Source organism: Lepidochelys kempii, chromosome 15 (genome assembly GCF_965140265.1).
Source record: "Lepidochelys kempii isolate rLepKem1 chromosome 15, rLepKem1.hap2, whole genome shotgun sequence".
In the NCBI taxonomy this organism is placed as follows: Eukaryota; Metazoa; Chordata; order Testudines; family Cheloniidae; genus Lepidochelys; species Lepidochelys kempii.
Genome location: NC_133270.1, coordinates 32575975 through 32592864, shown reverse-complemented (window position 1 = coordinate 32592864; position 16890 = coordinate 32575975). Strand labels below are relative to the sequence as shown.

General features: G+C 47.1%; 1 protein-coding gene and 1 non-coding gene across 3 annotated transcripts in view; one reads left to right on the top strand and one right to left on the bottom strand.

The window, feature by feature from the left end:
* Positions 1-16890, top strand: part of TTC28 (tetratricopeptide repeat domain 28) — a 510505-nt gene that overhangs the window by 364787 nt on the left and 128828 nt on the right. The window lies entirely within an intron of this gene.
* On the bottom strand, positions 12019-12090 carry TRNAA-UGC (transfer RNA alanine (anticodon UGC)). Its single transcript has one exon. It is a non-coding gene; the product is annotated as a tRNA-Ala (tRNA).

The following is a 16890-nucleotide window of genomic DNA, read 5'->3' as shown; positions in this document are numbered from 1 at the left end:
CTTTTGTCTGCAAGTAACAGGTTTGGGCTGCTTCCCTAGATTCACACTATGCCTTAATAACATCATATTGTAATATTATAACTTTACAAACAATGTTGCCACGCACATTTTACCATGACAGTAATGATCAGCAAATTATGAGTTTTCAAATGATCCCTTACAAGGCACACATTGTACAAAATCTTGTAATATTATAACTTTACAAACAATGTTGCCACGCACATTTTACCATGACAGTAATGATCAGCAAATTATGAGTTTTCAAATGATCCCTTACAAGGCACACATTGTACAAAATCTATCATGGTCTTATAAAAGTGGTGAATATAGGGATACAGTCTGTCACAGTGTTTAATTGCTGCATAGATATACCCTCTGTCTGATTCCTGTTTCCTAGCACTGTCCATTCTGAGATTTTCAGCACCTGTAACTGGCAGAATTCTCTCCAGTCACCTAGCCAAAGCAATAGGCTGAAGAATGTCCATTAGCTGTGATCCTGTTTGAATCTGTAATGCAGTAAATAACACCTGGCTGAGTGTGGCTAATGCACTGATGATAAATTGGCTATGTCTTCATTCTTTGAAATCACACTGTGACTTTTTTTAGCAGTTTCATAGTGGATAGATGTTCACAGACTGAACAATATGTTAATTACCAGAGGTGATAACTTGTTTCTTTCTCTGCCTTCTCTGGGGGTTGTGGAGCGATGTCACTGCTGAGAGTATGGGATATTTCTAGATTGTGATGTGTGTCACATTCCTGTAGGAGCAAGAAGGATAAAACAAAAAATTGATATGTCAATTCAGATCAAGGCACCTGTCAAAGTGGTATGTTAAATAGAATTCCTAAGCAAATCTCAGAGAAAAACATCTCATGGTTTGCACTGACTGAGCCCTAGCGGTGAGATAATAAATCTGCTGTGCATTTACCTAACCTTCGGGAAAATAACCTCCCCAAATGCCACTGCTCGGCATCAGCCCCATGCTGTGGCTCCCACAGGGAGCAGAAGTGCCTGCTCATTCACACAGCTGTTCCTGCAGGACAAGGTCTCATCTGCACTGACTGATTGAGAGGAGGAACTTGACTGGAAGAGTCGCGCACTAATTCCATTCCATGTGCTCTTTGTAATTAGGGAGGGGAACTTGATATCAACTGCTGAGGAAAAAGGAGAGATCCAGACTTACATGAAGTGAGCTGTAGCTCGCAAAAGTTTATGCTAAAATAAATTTGTTAGTCTCGAAGGTGCCACAAGTCCTCCTATTCTTTTAATCAGAAGAGAGATTCATAAATACATATTTGTCTTATGTAACACGTGTGATATAATTATAGTTCATTGCCTCTTGCAGTAGCAGCAATCAGTAAATGTTTGTTTTATTCTATTGTGTTTTATACGTGATTAGATGCTGAAGCTATAAAACATCATCTCCCTTTCAGATCTATGATCGTGTCATGGATTGTTGCTGTATTTTCATGGTATTTGACAGTTTTCTCAAGAGGACTGTGGTCCATGGATGAGTACTGCGCTTGTGTTTGCTTGACAGGAGTGTGCTGTTTTGATGTAAGTTAAGTGGGAGAAACATTGTCTGTGGTAGATTTGTTTGCATGAGGCTGACAGTGGTTTTCCCTTTCCTTAGTCCCATTACCTTTCATACATCACTATTTTCATTCTCTTCTCCCAGAGTAATTCCTACCTCTGTGCTCACTAAATCAGTGAATTTGGGATAGGTATAGCCAACCTGGGTTCTGGCCCAATCCTATAGCAGAGTAAGGAAAATGTATAAACTCCTCATATTTAGAGATTGCAAACAATGTGTGTGTGAGACAACAGAGCAACTTGGTTGTCTAAGTTCTAGGGCTGCCTTTATGCCACTGAAAGGTCTGAATGGTGTATGGAGAAGATTGCTTCCTTCACTCTTGCTCTGTTTATGTCTTCTGCTGGCTAGCACTAACGTTCACACTCACTGCCCTCCAATAGCACAGCCCCCAGACCCATTTTCAGGTGACTGTGTGCATCAGACACAGGTAGGCCCCACGGTGTCAGTACTGGATTAGCAGTATTAGCTCATGAAAGCAATATGGTGGGATAATCTCACTACAGGCCATTGTCCCAGTGATGGGGAGAGAATGGACAGCTAGACTGCATAAGATAGAAAGGGCTAATCCTGTCTCAAGTGGTCAAACTTCTAAAGCTGCAATCCTACCAGTTATTTTTAATCAGCTTGTGTCTAGATCCCCAGAGTTAGATTTAATAACCTTCAAAGAAGCTAGAGGAGGATCACTCAGCGTTGTACTTCCAGGGATACAGCCAAGGTGTCTGCCCATGGCCAGGCATAATCCAGACCATGTTTGTCAAGGATTCCATACGTCGTTCTGTCACTAGTTCTGCCTGCTGTATTCAAAGGGAGAGAGCTGTACCACCACGGGAGAGTTGCCATGGGAATTAGAAGGGTCCTTCCAGGTTGAGCTGGTTGGAGCCTGCTGGTCTCAGCTGGGAGTTGCTTTGCCTCTACCATGTTATTTTTTAGGGGTGACCATTGACCTCACTCCATTGCGGGGGGGCTGGCTGCTGTGATGACAAGGAATGCTGAGAACAACCATCGGCATGATCTCTGTCTGTGGAATGGATGGGGGGGAGATGCTTAGTGGGAGAGCAAAGAAGCTGCCTGAGTGCTGGCTGGAGGGTCTTGTTTTGGAGCACTTTGTGCTCTGTTCCCATGCTGCGCGGAAGGCTGCCTTACTCAGCAGTCTCGTGTCACTTTTCAGTCTCATTCACTCTCTGGGCTCTTTTCTTTTGCCAAGAAACCAACAGTTTTCCATGTTGATGCCTCAGAAAGTTAGTAATTGCTGCTGCCATGATACCTATACCCAGCCCTGCAGGCTGCATTCTGGGGTAGAGTTCCTCTCCACCTGGACCCCTGGAGAACTGCCAGCTCTCAGTGTAATGGATGCTGTGTAGCCAGAAAAACTTCCTGTAGCTAAAGTCCTCGAGACCACCAGCCACAGCTTTTCCCCTGTTTGAAGGCTGCCTCGAAGGGAACTCATCCAGTCAGTAAATTACCCAACAAAACCCCTTTCTCAGTACCTGATCCCAACACGGATTAGAACCCTTTCCAGCAGAGCAATGGGGTGTTGTGAAAACACTCAGAACTGAATTTATTTTTCAAGGGAAGTTATTCCCCCCATAACTCATAGTTTTTATTCTTTCCCTCTGGCCTGTTGACATGAGTCTGGAGTAATAGGAGGGAGACCCGTGGTCTTGACAGACACAAACTCACCCACTCCAGCCCAACAGGGGGAAGGGGCAAAGAGCTGCCTGTGGAGTTAACTCCTGACTTTCCATCTGGGAGTCCCTAAAAGTCTGGAGAATGTGGCAGGAGGTGTTTGAAAGCAGGAAGTGGGTCACCTGATGTGGAATGGTCCCGTTTTTGGGAAGGAGTGAGAGGCAGTTTGAAGACTGAGAAATTTAATGTGGCAAAATAGTGTGACCCTGCTCACACTCACATAGACTGTCCTGGAAAACACAATCTCCCTGGATGGTGCATGTGGGTTTGTTGCAGGTCCATACCGTGGCTTCCCAGGATTAGAAGGGCTTCCCTACATGGACAGTTGAGTTTGAGCTGGGTGAATATATAGTCAGTAATAGTGCATTAGATGACCTTTGCTTCTTTTCTGTCTGGAGACAGACAGTGCACCCTGCCCTCCTCGTGCACTAAACCAAGGGCATAAGGGGTGTAGCTGCCACCTCCCCTCAGTTCCTTCTTACCCCCTCTGATGAGAGCTGGATGCTGTCACCCATATATTTCCCCTGGTCAAGGACATCAGAAGCAAAGAAAATCTCTGCATCCCAACCTGAAAATATGTCCACCTCATTCAGTGGATGATTTATGGTTGAGTACTCGGAAGAGAGTATGTACCTGAGATATCCAAGGCATCCTGGTGAGCAACAGAAAGGATTCCACCAGAGCCACATGTGCAGCGAAATGGAAGAGGTTTTGGTGTGTGTTGAGTCTCACCAGGTATCACCAATTCATGCAGAAGTTAGGCACGTAACAGACTATCTACTGCATCTAAACTCCTCTGACCTTTCAGTTAGTACAGTAAGAGTCCACTTGGCTTCTATCTCTGCAGTACACTATCTAGAGGGGATGTTTTTTCTATCTTTTCACACCCGTTGGTGTCCAGATTTCTTGTTTACATCTACCCTCCTGTATCCAACTTGGTACCTTCCTGGGATTTGAATCCAGTGCTATCCTGGTTAATGGGTCCCCCCTTTGAACCTCTAGCAATAATACCTCTGCTGCTACTATCCACGAAAACACCATTCTTGGTTGCCATTACGTATGCTAGGAGAGTCTCAGAGCTTCAGGCTGCCTAGCTGGCCTTTCTTTTTGCAGTCTTTCATAAAGATAAAGTTTATCTTAGGCCGCAGCCTAATTTCATGCCTAAGGCAGTATCAGCTTTCCACCTTGACCAAAACAATTCATCTCCCAGTATTCCTCCTGAAACAGAATTTTTCCAAACCTAAAGAAAAGCTGCATACCTTTGCTGTTTGCAAGGCTTTGCCATTTTAGCTGGACTGTACAGTCTTTCAGTCCCCTCATAGACTCTTTGAAGCCTATGTTAAGAGAATCAAAGGTCAACCCTTTACAGCATGGTGCATTTCAGGCTGGATTTCTGACTGCATCAAGCTTTGCTACAATCTTGCTAAAGTCTCTCCTCCACCAAGGATGACTGCCCTCTTCACTAGGCTTAGTCCACATCATCGGCCTTCCTGAGCAACATCCTTATAGTACATATCTGAAAAGCAGCCCTGTGAACATACCTTCTCCAGTCACTCTATTACTCAAGCTTCCCGAGAAGACACAAGCTTAAGGGCAAGTCAATGTTTCAGTCTCTGCTCAGATCATCAGAACTCCGACCACCTGTAAAGAAACGGCTGGTGAGTCACGTACAGTGGAAAGTACACGTGCACCACACATCTCGAAGAACAACAGTTTCTGTACAGGAAAGTAACCGTTTTTCCCCCTACAATGTTCGTCTGGCAGCTTGCTCCCTACAATGTTTGTCGCAGGCGAAGGCAAATGGCACAAACCCAGCCAGAGTAAATCCACTTAGAAACACTTGCAGAACGTTTGAGCAGTGTTTGCCTATCCTCATAAATGCACTAAGCAAATTGGCTGTCACCTGAGTAGTTAGGGCTCTTGTCGATTTGCCTCCTTGCCAGGAGATGCTGTGAGATGATGATTCTTCTTATCAGATGCAGAGCTTGCCAAGCCAGTTTGCGACAGCCTCATTGGTGAAGAGCGGAGCCCTCAGACCACCATCGGATCTGATCAGAGGGCAGCCGTCAGTGATGTGTGACAACATCCATATTTGGCCACAGCCGCAGTGGGATCCTCTCCTTGGGCCCAGGTGTGAAGGCAGGCTGCACCTTGACCCTGGCCTGTTCAAAAGTGGTTCAGAAGGGCCCGTGAGCAGCCTGGCAAATCAAAGCCAGGTACATGCCCCATCAGGTCAGGTATAAGAGCCTGTTTTCTGATACCAGCTGCAGATTGTTCTTCACATGATCACATGTACGTCGCAGAGAAATCTGGGCAGGGCACATCAGCCCATGACAGGGGTCTCATTGACAAGTGCACTCTTGGATGGTCCAAGGGGTCTGCATATAGTGCTAGGCTCGTGTTTGCCTGATCTTCTCAACCGTTCTGGCTCTAGCATCTTCACCACACATACGTGGAGGAGAGATGTTTAACGTGGGGAGTCATGGTACTGGTGTGGGATTGAAAAACACATGTCCCTGGGATCTTCCATATTATCCACAGTGGCAGCGGTGGATTTCCCACAGACAGACTTCTGCGTGAACACATCTGGGTGCAGTGTACTGCTTTGCCTCTGGCAACTGGTACACAGTGCTCAAGGTCACAAGGTGGAATTGTCTTGATTCTGCTTATGGATTTGACTTTGCATAAAAGAGAGTGGTATTTTCTCACCTCAGAGTATGTGGCTTCTGCTGCACAGATCCAGGTGCTGTACAGAGAAGGGCAATACAGATGAGACGACCCAGGTTCATTTGGACCCAGAAACTCTAGGTTTTTACCCTTAACAAACACATTTTTTCTGGTAACTTCTTCCTTTGATCTCTGAAACATTTACTCAAAGAACCACCAGCTCCTACTGGGACTTGGTTCTGTGTTCCCTATCAAATCCATGGGTTTCTCTGCTGCATCCTCCACCCCGGAGTGGGAATCCTCTTTGTGTGACTTCACAGTCATCCCCACAGCAGCTAGTTGGGATGTCACAGGATAATGACAAGAACTCTGACCTAATGGGTTATAGGTGGTGGCTGTGGAACCAAGCAATCTGGGTTCTGTTTACATGGTGATGGGGTTGGTATAAGAATCTGAACAGAACAGACACCAATTAGGGAATCTCCCAAGCAGCAATGATCCTGAAACGTCCCTGGGAATGAAAAGCAAGCAAAGGAAGAAGCAAGGAACAGCTTCTCAATAAAGCGTCATGCCCCTCAAAGATTCCCACAAAGCAGCAGCAGCTCTGGCGGCTGGTGGGTGATAAAGAGATCAGGATAAGTGTTAATGTGTCAATGAATGCAGAACAGCTTTTAGGAAATCCTCTCTTAGCCCCACACTGTATTACCAAGTCAATGTAATAATCTGATCCTTTGGCAAGGCATTCTCTTATCTGTCTAATCTATTTGGAGTGGCGGTGTAGCCTGTTGGTCCCAGATATTAGAGACAAGCTTGTCTCTCACCAACTGAAGTTGGTCCAATAAAAGATATTACCTCACCCGCTTTGTCTCTCTAGTCTGTCTGGGGTGATTAACTGCTCTGTGCAGGATGTGACATTTTCAGTAGTTTGTCAAACTTTAATAGACAGCAGCAGCCACTCCTGGGAGCCGGAGAAATGTGGACTTACTCTTGCCTGTTGCTTGCATTCAAAGTGAGGATATGAATGTGAGGAGAGCAAACTGAGCACTGCATTCCCAGGCCTTGCCCCTTGGAGCACACTCTCACCTCTCACAAGGGGCAATCACAAGGCGACAAAGTTCTTCATTATTTACTGAGGCATGTTCTCAGTGGTGACAGGTGACAGAACAAGGAGCAGTGGTCTCAAGTTGCAGTGGTGGAGGTCTAGGTTGGATATTAGGAAACATTATTTCACTAGGAGGGTGGTGAAGTACTGGAATGGGTTACCTAGGGAGGTGGTAGAATCTCCATCCTTAGAGGTTTTTAAGGCCCAGCTTGACAAAGCCCTGGCTGGGATGATTTAGTTGGGGTTGGACTAGATGACCTCCTGAGGTCTCTTCCAACCCTGATATTCTATGATTCTATGTGTAACCCCCACTTATAGAAATGCTGAACCCACTAGGTCTGGGAATGACCATTCTGAGCTGTGGTGAGGACTGTTCTCCCCTGCTGTGTAAAGTGGGCATGGGCGGCTGGTGACATGGCTGTTGGGGGAGGCTAGCCTCCTCCCCTTCACTGTCTGCCCCCCATCTTCCTCACCCTGGCCCCAGCCCCAGTGCTCTGGGCGGCGCGGCCGCAGCGCCCCCAGCCCCGGTGCTCCGGGTGGTGCGGACCGAGCGCCAGGCGAGGAGCTCAATCCCAGCTCCAGCCACCCCAAGTCCCTGCAGGAGGCAGGGCGGTTAGCCCCAGCCAACCTGGGCCAGGGAAGAATGGAGGGAACTGCAGGAGGGGGCCTGGCCTGGGGGCACAGTGTGGGTGGGGCCATGCTAGGCTGTTTGGAGAGGCACAGCCTCCCCTAGTCTACGATACACGCTACCCATGCAAGTGGGGTGAAATTGGAGCTGGCTTTCTTCATTTGCTCAGCAAATGCAAAGAAGTGGCTGCAAAATTCCAAAAGGGTCTGTGTCAGAGGGGTAGCCGTGTTAGTCTGTATCCTCAAAAACAACGTGGAGTCCGGTGGCACCTTAAAGACTAACAGATTTATTTGGGCATAAGTTTTCGTGGGTAAAAAACCCACTTATTCAGATGCATGGAGTGAAAATTACAGATGCAGGCATAAATATACTGACACATGAAGAGAAGGGAGTTACCTCACAAGTGGAGAACCAGTGATGACAGGGTCAATTCAGCCAGGGTGGATGTGGTCCACTCCCAATAATTGATGAGGAGGTGTCAATACCAAGAGAGGTAATATTGCTTTTGTAGTGAGCCAGCCACTCCTAGTGCCCAAGGGTCTGTGGTTTTTCTTTTAGTTAACAGGAAATTTGGGTGTGTCTTTTGTTGCTTATTTGTATTGCAGTAGCATCTAGAGGCCTCAGCCCAGTGCACTAAACATATTATGAAGAGATGATCCTCTCCAAGAGAGAACATTTGCTACTCAGCAGTCATTGTCTTTGGGTGTCCAAGGAATAAAACATTACATGAAAGAGATCTCAAAGCAGGAGCCGGAGGCGGTGAACTGGGTGTGCACTTTTTGTTCTGTGACATTTTCATGGGGTTGGATTGTCTACTGATTTGTTTTCAGTTTTCTTTTGCCCATCCCTGCAGTAACAGATCTTTGTTTCTCAAAGCCAGTGACCAAGAATTGAAACCAGTCACTTTTGATTTAATCTGCCAAGGGGACTGCTGTTGAGCAAAACAAAGTTCTTCCTCCCTTCCACACTCCCAGTCCTTGCTAGCTTAAAGGATGAAAGAAAACTCCTCTAGGAAACTCAGCAGAAAACTACCCACAAAGCCAGAGGCAGGTAATAGGATCTGAGCCCTCCATGGACTGAAGGTTTTCAAAAGGAAAGCGCCATCTCTTTTAAAAGCTGTTGGGTGAGCCCAACCTTGTGAAGTGTGGATTCACAGTCTGCTAGCTGTTTTCAAGATGGTTTTAATTAATGTTTTCATTGTTACTGAGTAGCAGCTTGAATAGGGATCAGATTGCTGAGAGTCACTCATCATTCTGCCTACAGCTCCAGGACATTCCAGAAGTGCGCCATCAGAAATGGAGCTGATGCAAGGACAGAACAGACTGAGAGGCTCCCTACAGGTGCACACTGCAAGGGAAGGGCCTCAGGTATGTCTACACTGCAATTAAAAACCTGCAGCTGGCCCATGCCAGCTGACTTGGGCTCAGGGCATGGGGCTGTTTCATTACAGTGTAGACTTTCGGGCTCTGGCTGCAGCCTGAGCTCTGGGACCCTCCCACCTCGCAGGAACCTACAGCCTGGGTTCCAGCCTGAGCCCAGAAGTCTGCAATTAAACAGCAGCCCCATGAGCTGGAGTCAGTTGGCACAGACCAGCCATGGGTGTCTAACTGCAGTGTAAACATATCTCAATGAGCAGCTCAGTGAGCTGAGCGGTAGGAGAAAATTAATCAAAAAATGCTCTGTTGGGGAATCCTAACAGCTGTGACTCCATTAATCCTGTATTGAGACTGACTGCAGCCAGGATGTTCCCTTGTATCACAAGTGTGAAAAATTCCTCTTAAATTCAGGGTGCTTTATCAGCCCCCAGAGCTACTGAGAAGTGATGAGTAGATTCCAAGATGATGAAGGCTACAAGCGGTGCCTCAGAGAACCTTGGCTGGTTGCATGCTTGATCCTTCTGGAGAATGATCTGATTCATAGGACAGTAATAGACACAGTGATGATGAAATGGCCATTTGCAAGAATCCATCCAGGCAGGTCAGTTTAGCAAAGTACACAAGGGCTCCATCTACAGCAGCACTGAACCCCTCCCCTGAGAGGAGCCTCTCTGTGAATAAGGTAAGACAAAGTTATGTGAGAAAGGGGCAGATCTGTTCTCCAGATTTCACACCAAAGCAGCAACGCATTTCCAGCTGGCCTTGGAGTACAGAGTTCTGCAGGTGTTTGTAACTTTGGGAATGGTTAAGCCAAATGAGAGCTTGTGAGAGAGAATTGACTAAGGCCATGTCTACACTACCAATTTTTGTTGACAAAAGTGATGTTGACACCCAAAAGTCGACATAATAAAAATCAGAATCTCTTATGTTTTCACTTGCTCCCTCTGTTGGCATATTGCGTCCACAGTGGGGGCATGATCGACAGTATGAGTAATGCACTGTGGGTTCCCATCCCCCAGTCCAGCTCGACACCTTGTGTCGCTAGGTGTTGTGGGAAGGCGGAGTGGATCCCTGTGCATCTTAGGACCGGGCTAAATGTTCCGTGATGCATTGCTTTCTGAACTCCGTGGGGTTCTGGCTTTTTTTTGCAGCATTTTTGCAACGGCCTTTCTTTAATATATACCCTGGCATCTTTATGAGAAGGGATGAATCCTGCACTGCTCTCTTGTGCTCTGTTAACTGTCATGAAGACATCGCAGATGGCAGTGCAGTTAATCATGAAGTTCCTAACTGAAGAAGAGTCGCAGGCACCCGACATTGTGCATGATATGGGTAGGAGCAATTTTAGATTGCTTTTGGCATTCACAGAGCAGCTGCATAGAGTAAGCCATTGCTTTTGGGCTCGGGAAACAAGCACTGAATGATGGGATTGTATTGTCATGCAGGTGTGGGATGAAGAGCAGTGGCTACAGAACTTTCAGATGCGGAAAGCCACTGTCCTGGAACTATGTTGGATCTCACCCCAGACTCATGACACAAGGATACCAGAATGAGAGCTGCCCTCTCAGTAGAGAAGTGTGTGGCAATTACTGTGTGGAAGCTGGCAACTCCAGACTGCTATCAGTTGGTTGCGAATCAATTTGGAGTGGGGAAAGTCGACCACTAGGGCTGCGTTAATGCAAGTGTGCAGGGCAATAAATTGCATCCTACTACGAAGAACCGTGACTCTGGGAAATGTGCGTGAAATAGTGGACAACTTTGCAGAAATGGGTTTCCCTAACTGTGATAGGGTGGTAGATGGCATGCACATTCCAATTTTGGCACCAGACCACCTTGCAACAGAGTACATCAATAGGAAGGGGTATTTCTCCATGGTGTTGCAGGCGCTTGTGGATCACCGTGGGCATTTCACTGAAATCAATGTGGAGTGGTCTGGGAAGGTGCATGATGCATGCATTTTCAGGAACACGGGCCTTGGCAGAAAGCTGCAAACGGGGACTTCCTTTCCAAACCAGAAGAATACAGTGGGGGATGTTGAAATGCCCATAGTGATCCTGGGAGACCCAGCATACCCCTTACATTGCTGGCTCATGAAACCTTACATGGGACACTTGGACAGCAGTAAGGAGCAGTTCAACAACAGGCCGAATAGGTTCCAGATGACAGTTGAATGCGCCTTTGGCAGATTAAAGGCACACTAGCGATGCCTTTATGACAAGTTAGACCTTAATGAGGATAATATTCCCATGGTCATAGCCATGTTCTGTACGTTGCATAAACTCTGTGAAGCCAAGGGTGAAAGGTTTGCTCAGGGGTGGAGTGCTGAGGCAGACCGCTTGATTTTGAGCAGCCAGATACCAGGGCTGTCAGAGGAGCCCAGAGAGGAGCTATTTGAATCAGAAAGGCTTTGAGGCCGCACTTTGACAATGACCATCAGTAACATGTATCTGTGTCTGAGTTGCTTCAGTGTTACGTGACATGTATCATAGAATCATAGAATATCAGGGTTGGAAGGGACCCCAGAAGGTCATCTAGTCCAACCCCCTGCTCAAAGCAGGACCAATTCCCAGTTAAATCATCCCAGCCAGGGCTTTGTCAAGCCTGACCTTAAAAACCTCTAAGGAAGGAGATTCTACCACCTCCCTAGGTAACGCATTCCAGTGTTTCACCACCCTCTTAGTGAAAAAGTTTTTCCTAATATCCAATCTAAACCTCCCCCACTGCAACTTGAGACCATTACTCCTCGTTCTGTCATCTGCTACCATTGAGAACAGTCTAGAGCCATCCTCTTTGGAACCCCCTTTCAGGTAGTTGAAAGCAGCTATCAAATCCCCCCTCATTCTTCTCTTCTGCAGGCTAAACAATCCCAGCTCCCTCAGCCTCTCCTCATAACTCATGTGTTCCAGTCCCCTAATCATTTTTGTTGCCCTTCGCTGGACTCTCTCCAATTTATCCACAAAACGCTGGAGATGCCGGGGATTGAACCCGGGGCCTCATACATGCAAAGCATGCATTCTACCACTGAGCTACATCCCCTGTAGTTTTCCTAGGAGGCAGTGGTGACATTTGGGGCCTTATATTCCAGTGATAAAGTGATTAAAATGCCTGTGCATGTGTTGGCAGTAGCTGCAATCTCACCTCATAGAAAAAAAATAAAGATGATTTACCATTATAAAACTTTGCTTTTATTACACAAGAAACAGCACACACAAGCACACAGATGCCTGCTGGGAAAGAAGGAACCAGTGAAGGGCAGAACTTTCACAGCTGTCTGTAGGTCAAGCTATCATTGTGAAAGTTGTCCGAGGACATGGAGTGAAAGGAAAAGAGAAGTCTCGGAAAGTGGACAGGAATGTGTGGACAGAGTTGCGGGGGCAGGCATGGAAAAGAGTTCTGAATGTGCTGCAGGGGAAGGTTGGCGTGGATCTGCTTAGTCTGCAGCACTATTAAGGACTTCGGCATCTGCGTTTGCTCCTCCATTACTTTAATCATCTGCTCAGTTGCGTCCTTAACAAATGCATGATTCTCTTTTCTGTCCTGCCATTCGGCTTCCCAGCACTCCTTGCATTCCCTTTTTTCTGCATTGGAGCACTGTAGTACCTCCCGGAACATGTTGTCTTTGCTGCATCTTGGACGCTTTCTTATCTGGCAGAGACGGTCGGTCGGGGTGCATTTCTGAAGGCTACATCTGGTGAAGCACAGGGGACAATGCACAGAAGCGGGATTCTTAAATTCATGCACAGCATTGAAACATTTCAGTTAAATATAATTTTTGCAACATTTCAATCATTTTATCACTGGCCCTAGCCAGGCACACATCTCTGTGAACAGCCAAAGCATCATGAGTATTTGCAGGAGGGGGCCCTCGCTCCACTCCACTCAGGGAAAGGAGCACACACACTTTGCAAGGGTCGTGGTGCAGCATTCTATGGAAAAAATTCTAAAATTCTGCCACACTTTTCCACAGGCAGGGGTCATTCTATCAGACATCTCACTGCTAAAGGTAAGCAGGGAAATGAGGGTATATCTACTACATGCTTGTGGTTTCTGCCCTGCTCCCTGTGCTGCTCACCTATGTGCCGCTTTGGTCCCTACACAAGTGATTGCCGAACGGTGCGGGAAAGTTTCCTACAATGGGGGAAGGAACAAAGCTGCTCTGCCATGGAACCTTCAGCAGAGGATGGCCGAGTACCTCCGGGAACCTTTCCTGGAGACCTCTCTGGAGGATTCCCGTGAGGTCTCGGCATGTATCAACACCCTGTTCCGCTGTACCGATTAGCTACACAGGGAAACGTCCACCTCACAGAAACACAGCCAGCCTCCCACATTTCTATACCCTGAACCCACTTCCGCACTACACAGGCCACAGCCACTTACAAGGTGTCTCATCTCCTGCTTTTTGCTCCCCGGAGAGCAACTGCTGAGACTGGCTAGACACCTCTAGAGTGGAGAACAGTTCCTGGCTGCCTGCCCCACAAGGCGACTGCGCCGGGAGCTGCACATTCTCGTCTAACTCCACCTCTTCATCAATAACTTCATCCTCTGGGTTAGGTCCTCTTTCCGCTGTCTCCATTCCCTCTCAAGTATCCACGGGGCGCTTGGCAGTGGAGGTGGGGTCGCCACCAAAGATAGCATACAGCTCCTTGTAGAACCGGCAGGTCTTAGGTGCAGGACCGGAGTGACGGTTTGCCGCCCTCACCTTATAGTACGCCTGCCTCAGCTTCTTTATCTTTGCTCTGCACTGCAGCGTGTCCTGATCACAGCCCTTTTCGCACAAGCCTCGAGAAATGTGCCCATCGGTATCAAAATTCCTACGGCTCAAGCACAGCTGGGATTGCACAGCCTACTCTCTCCATATACTGAGCAGATCCAGCAGCTCTGCAGTGGTCCAAATGGGAGAGCCTTTGGTGCTATAACCCGCCATGGTCACCTGGGAAGTTGCAAGGAGACCTTTCCACGCCGAGCCAGCAGGAAATGGCATTTCAAAAATTCCTTGGGCTTCTAAGGTGGAGGGGCGGATGGTCGCTTACCTGGCTGCAGGGAGGTGGAGTTCAAACTGCTGGCCAGAGCGGTCAGGATGGCCATTGTGGGGCACCTCCTGGAGGCCAGTTAAAGCAATGAAATCAAGTGTGGTGTCTACACTGGCACTTTGTTGAGAAAAATGATGAGGAAAAAGACATAAGTCTCTTGTTGAGGTGGATGTATTTAGTCGCCAAAACCGGGAGTTTTTCCTGACAAAAGTTGTATTGTAGTATGTACGCATTCACTGTTTAGTCAACAAAAGGCAGTTTTTGGTAACAAAACATAGTGTAGACAGGGCCTAAGTCTAAAAGGCAGAACGCTCCTGACTATCAATTGCAGCACCACTCACATCACTGAAATTTCAGGCTGGCTCCTGCGCAGGGGGTTGGCTCTTCTATGAGGTTCACATGGTTACTAGCTTAATTTTGTGTAGTTCTTATTGTTCCCTTAGACACTTCGAACAGCTGATATTCAAGGGGGTTGTGATTAGGAACAGGGGCAAGAAACTAACCATTAATTTTAGGAGTAGATTTTAGATCAGAAATATTCATTAGGAAATACACTGTTAGCCTTTTCTAGCTGATTTAAACTCCTTGTCATAGTTGTTGGTCTCAGTTGGCTAGTTGGCTAGGTCTCAACTCATCCGTCAGCTGAATTCTCTTCACCTTTCTGAAGAATTGAAAGACCCTTCCAAGTCAGAGCTGGGATCCTTGGTTTAGCAGTTCTGGGAAACGTGGGTAGCAGCTGCCAGGAAGGTGTGTGCTCCGTGAGTTCTGGTGAGTTCAGTTCGTGGCTCTGTTAGGGCACGAATATTTTGTTAAATCTCTCACTGAAGGGGAACCTCCCTTACTGAAAGAATGAGAACACAGTTGTGGGTACAATATTCATGGGCAAAGAGGTGGTAGCAAGTGTCATTGTATACCAAAGGAGAAATACAGTCCGTAGTGCTGCGGCATTGTGTAATTAGATTTGTATAAACTAAGTTTCAATTAATTGCATTTCACTTTCCATCATTCAGTTCTTTCTAAAGGAAAACCAGCTTGAATGAAATGATGCAGATTCATACACAGCGTGTGGGGGCTAGGAGGGGAGTGAAAGGGGGAAATTAAGTGGAGTGGTGGGAACTCAAACCCAGGGAAGGGCACTGAGAAATTCACTGGAGACCCAATGCAGTGGGCTGGGGGAGGATTTGGTATTGTCAGGAATTGTGAATTGTAATGGAATGGTAAGAACCCTTTGGGATTGCTTTAAAAAGTCCCCAGCTGTGCTCCAATAATACATGACTTAGCCAGCAAACATGCAGCGTTACCAAGTTTTATTTAGCTCTCAGAATATCTACAAAATCGAGCACTTCTCTCCAGTTTGTACTTGAGGTCAGGGTTGCACCAAGAGTATAGGGGCTGAAAGGCAACCTAGCATAGCAATCTGCAGAACCAGCAATGCAAAAGCAGGGGAGCCAGCACTTGCTGGGCCAGCAGACTGGCATGAGAATGGGCGATTTGTTGGCCCATGTACGAAATGTATGTTTCAGGGAATGGAAAGCTCCTAGGGATGTGAAAGATTCCACTTTTAATGTTTGTGCTTGGGTCTGAGACAGCCTGGCCTGTGCAACCTCTGATCTGCCCTCCCTGGGCCTGGCTCTGTCCCCAGTATGAATCCTCTTTCAATTTCACCATTTCTAAAACCACCACCCTCAAGAGTATTTTAAAACAAGATGGCCTCTTAACCAGCAAGCCACCCATCAGGCCCTTCATAAATAGATGGGAAATACATGAAAGCAGTGACCTACAATAGTTAGAAATCTGGTCTCTCTGCCTGTGGCCCTCCCTCTCCCTAAAAAGTTAGATGATGGAGGGAGAGGAGAAGCCCTGATCCCAGACCACTCAGAAGCAAACCCTCAGCCTTCTCCAAAAACCTGCTCAAATCAGATGTCTTTTGCAGCACGCCCTGAAAGTCACTAAATTTGGGCTCTTTTGGATGAAGGTGTTTGAGTCTAAGGGTGATGCCTGGATTTTGCATTAGGATCTATTTTCCCTGCTTCTTGATTGGATGATTCTGGTGCTGGTTCTCTTCATAGAATCATAGAATATCAGGGTTGGAAGGGACCTCAGGAGGTCATCTAGTTCAACCCCCTGCTCAAAGCAGGACCGATCCCCAACTAAATCATCCCAGCCAGGGCTTTGTCAAGCCTGACCTTAAAAACTTCTAGGGAAGGAGATTCTACCGCCTCCCTAGGTAACACATTCCAGTGTTTCACCACCCTCCGAGTGAAAAAGTTTTTCCTAATATCCAACCTAAATCTCCCCCACTGCAACTTGAGACCAAAACTCCTTGTTCTGTCATCTGCTACCACTGAGAACAGTCTAGAGCCATCCTCTTTGGAACCCCCTTTCAGGTAGTTGAAAGCAACTATCAAATCCCCCCTCATTCTTCTCTTCTGCAGGCTAAACATCCCCAGTTCCCTCAGCCTCTCCTCATAAGTCATGTGTTCCAGTCCCCTAATCATTTTTGTTGCCCTCCACTGGACTCTTTCCAATTTTTCCACATCCTTCTTATAGTGTGGGGCCCAAAACTGGACACAGTACTCCAGATGGGGCCTCACCAATGTCGAATAGAGGGGAACGATCACGTCCCTCGATCTGCTTGCAATGCCCCTACTTATACATCCCAAAATGCCATTGGCCTTCTTGGCAACAAGGGCACACTGTTGACTCATATCCAGCTTCTCGTCCACTGTCACCCCTAGGTCCTTTTCCGCAGAACTGCTGCTTAGCCATTTGGTCCCTAGTCTGTAGCAGTGCATGGGATTCTTCC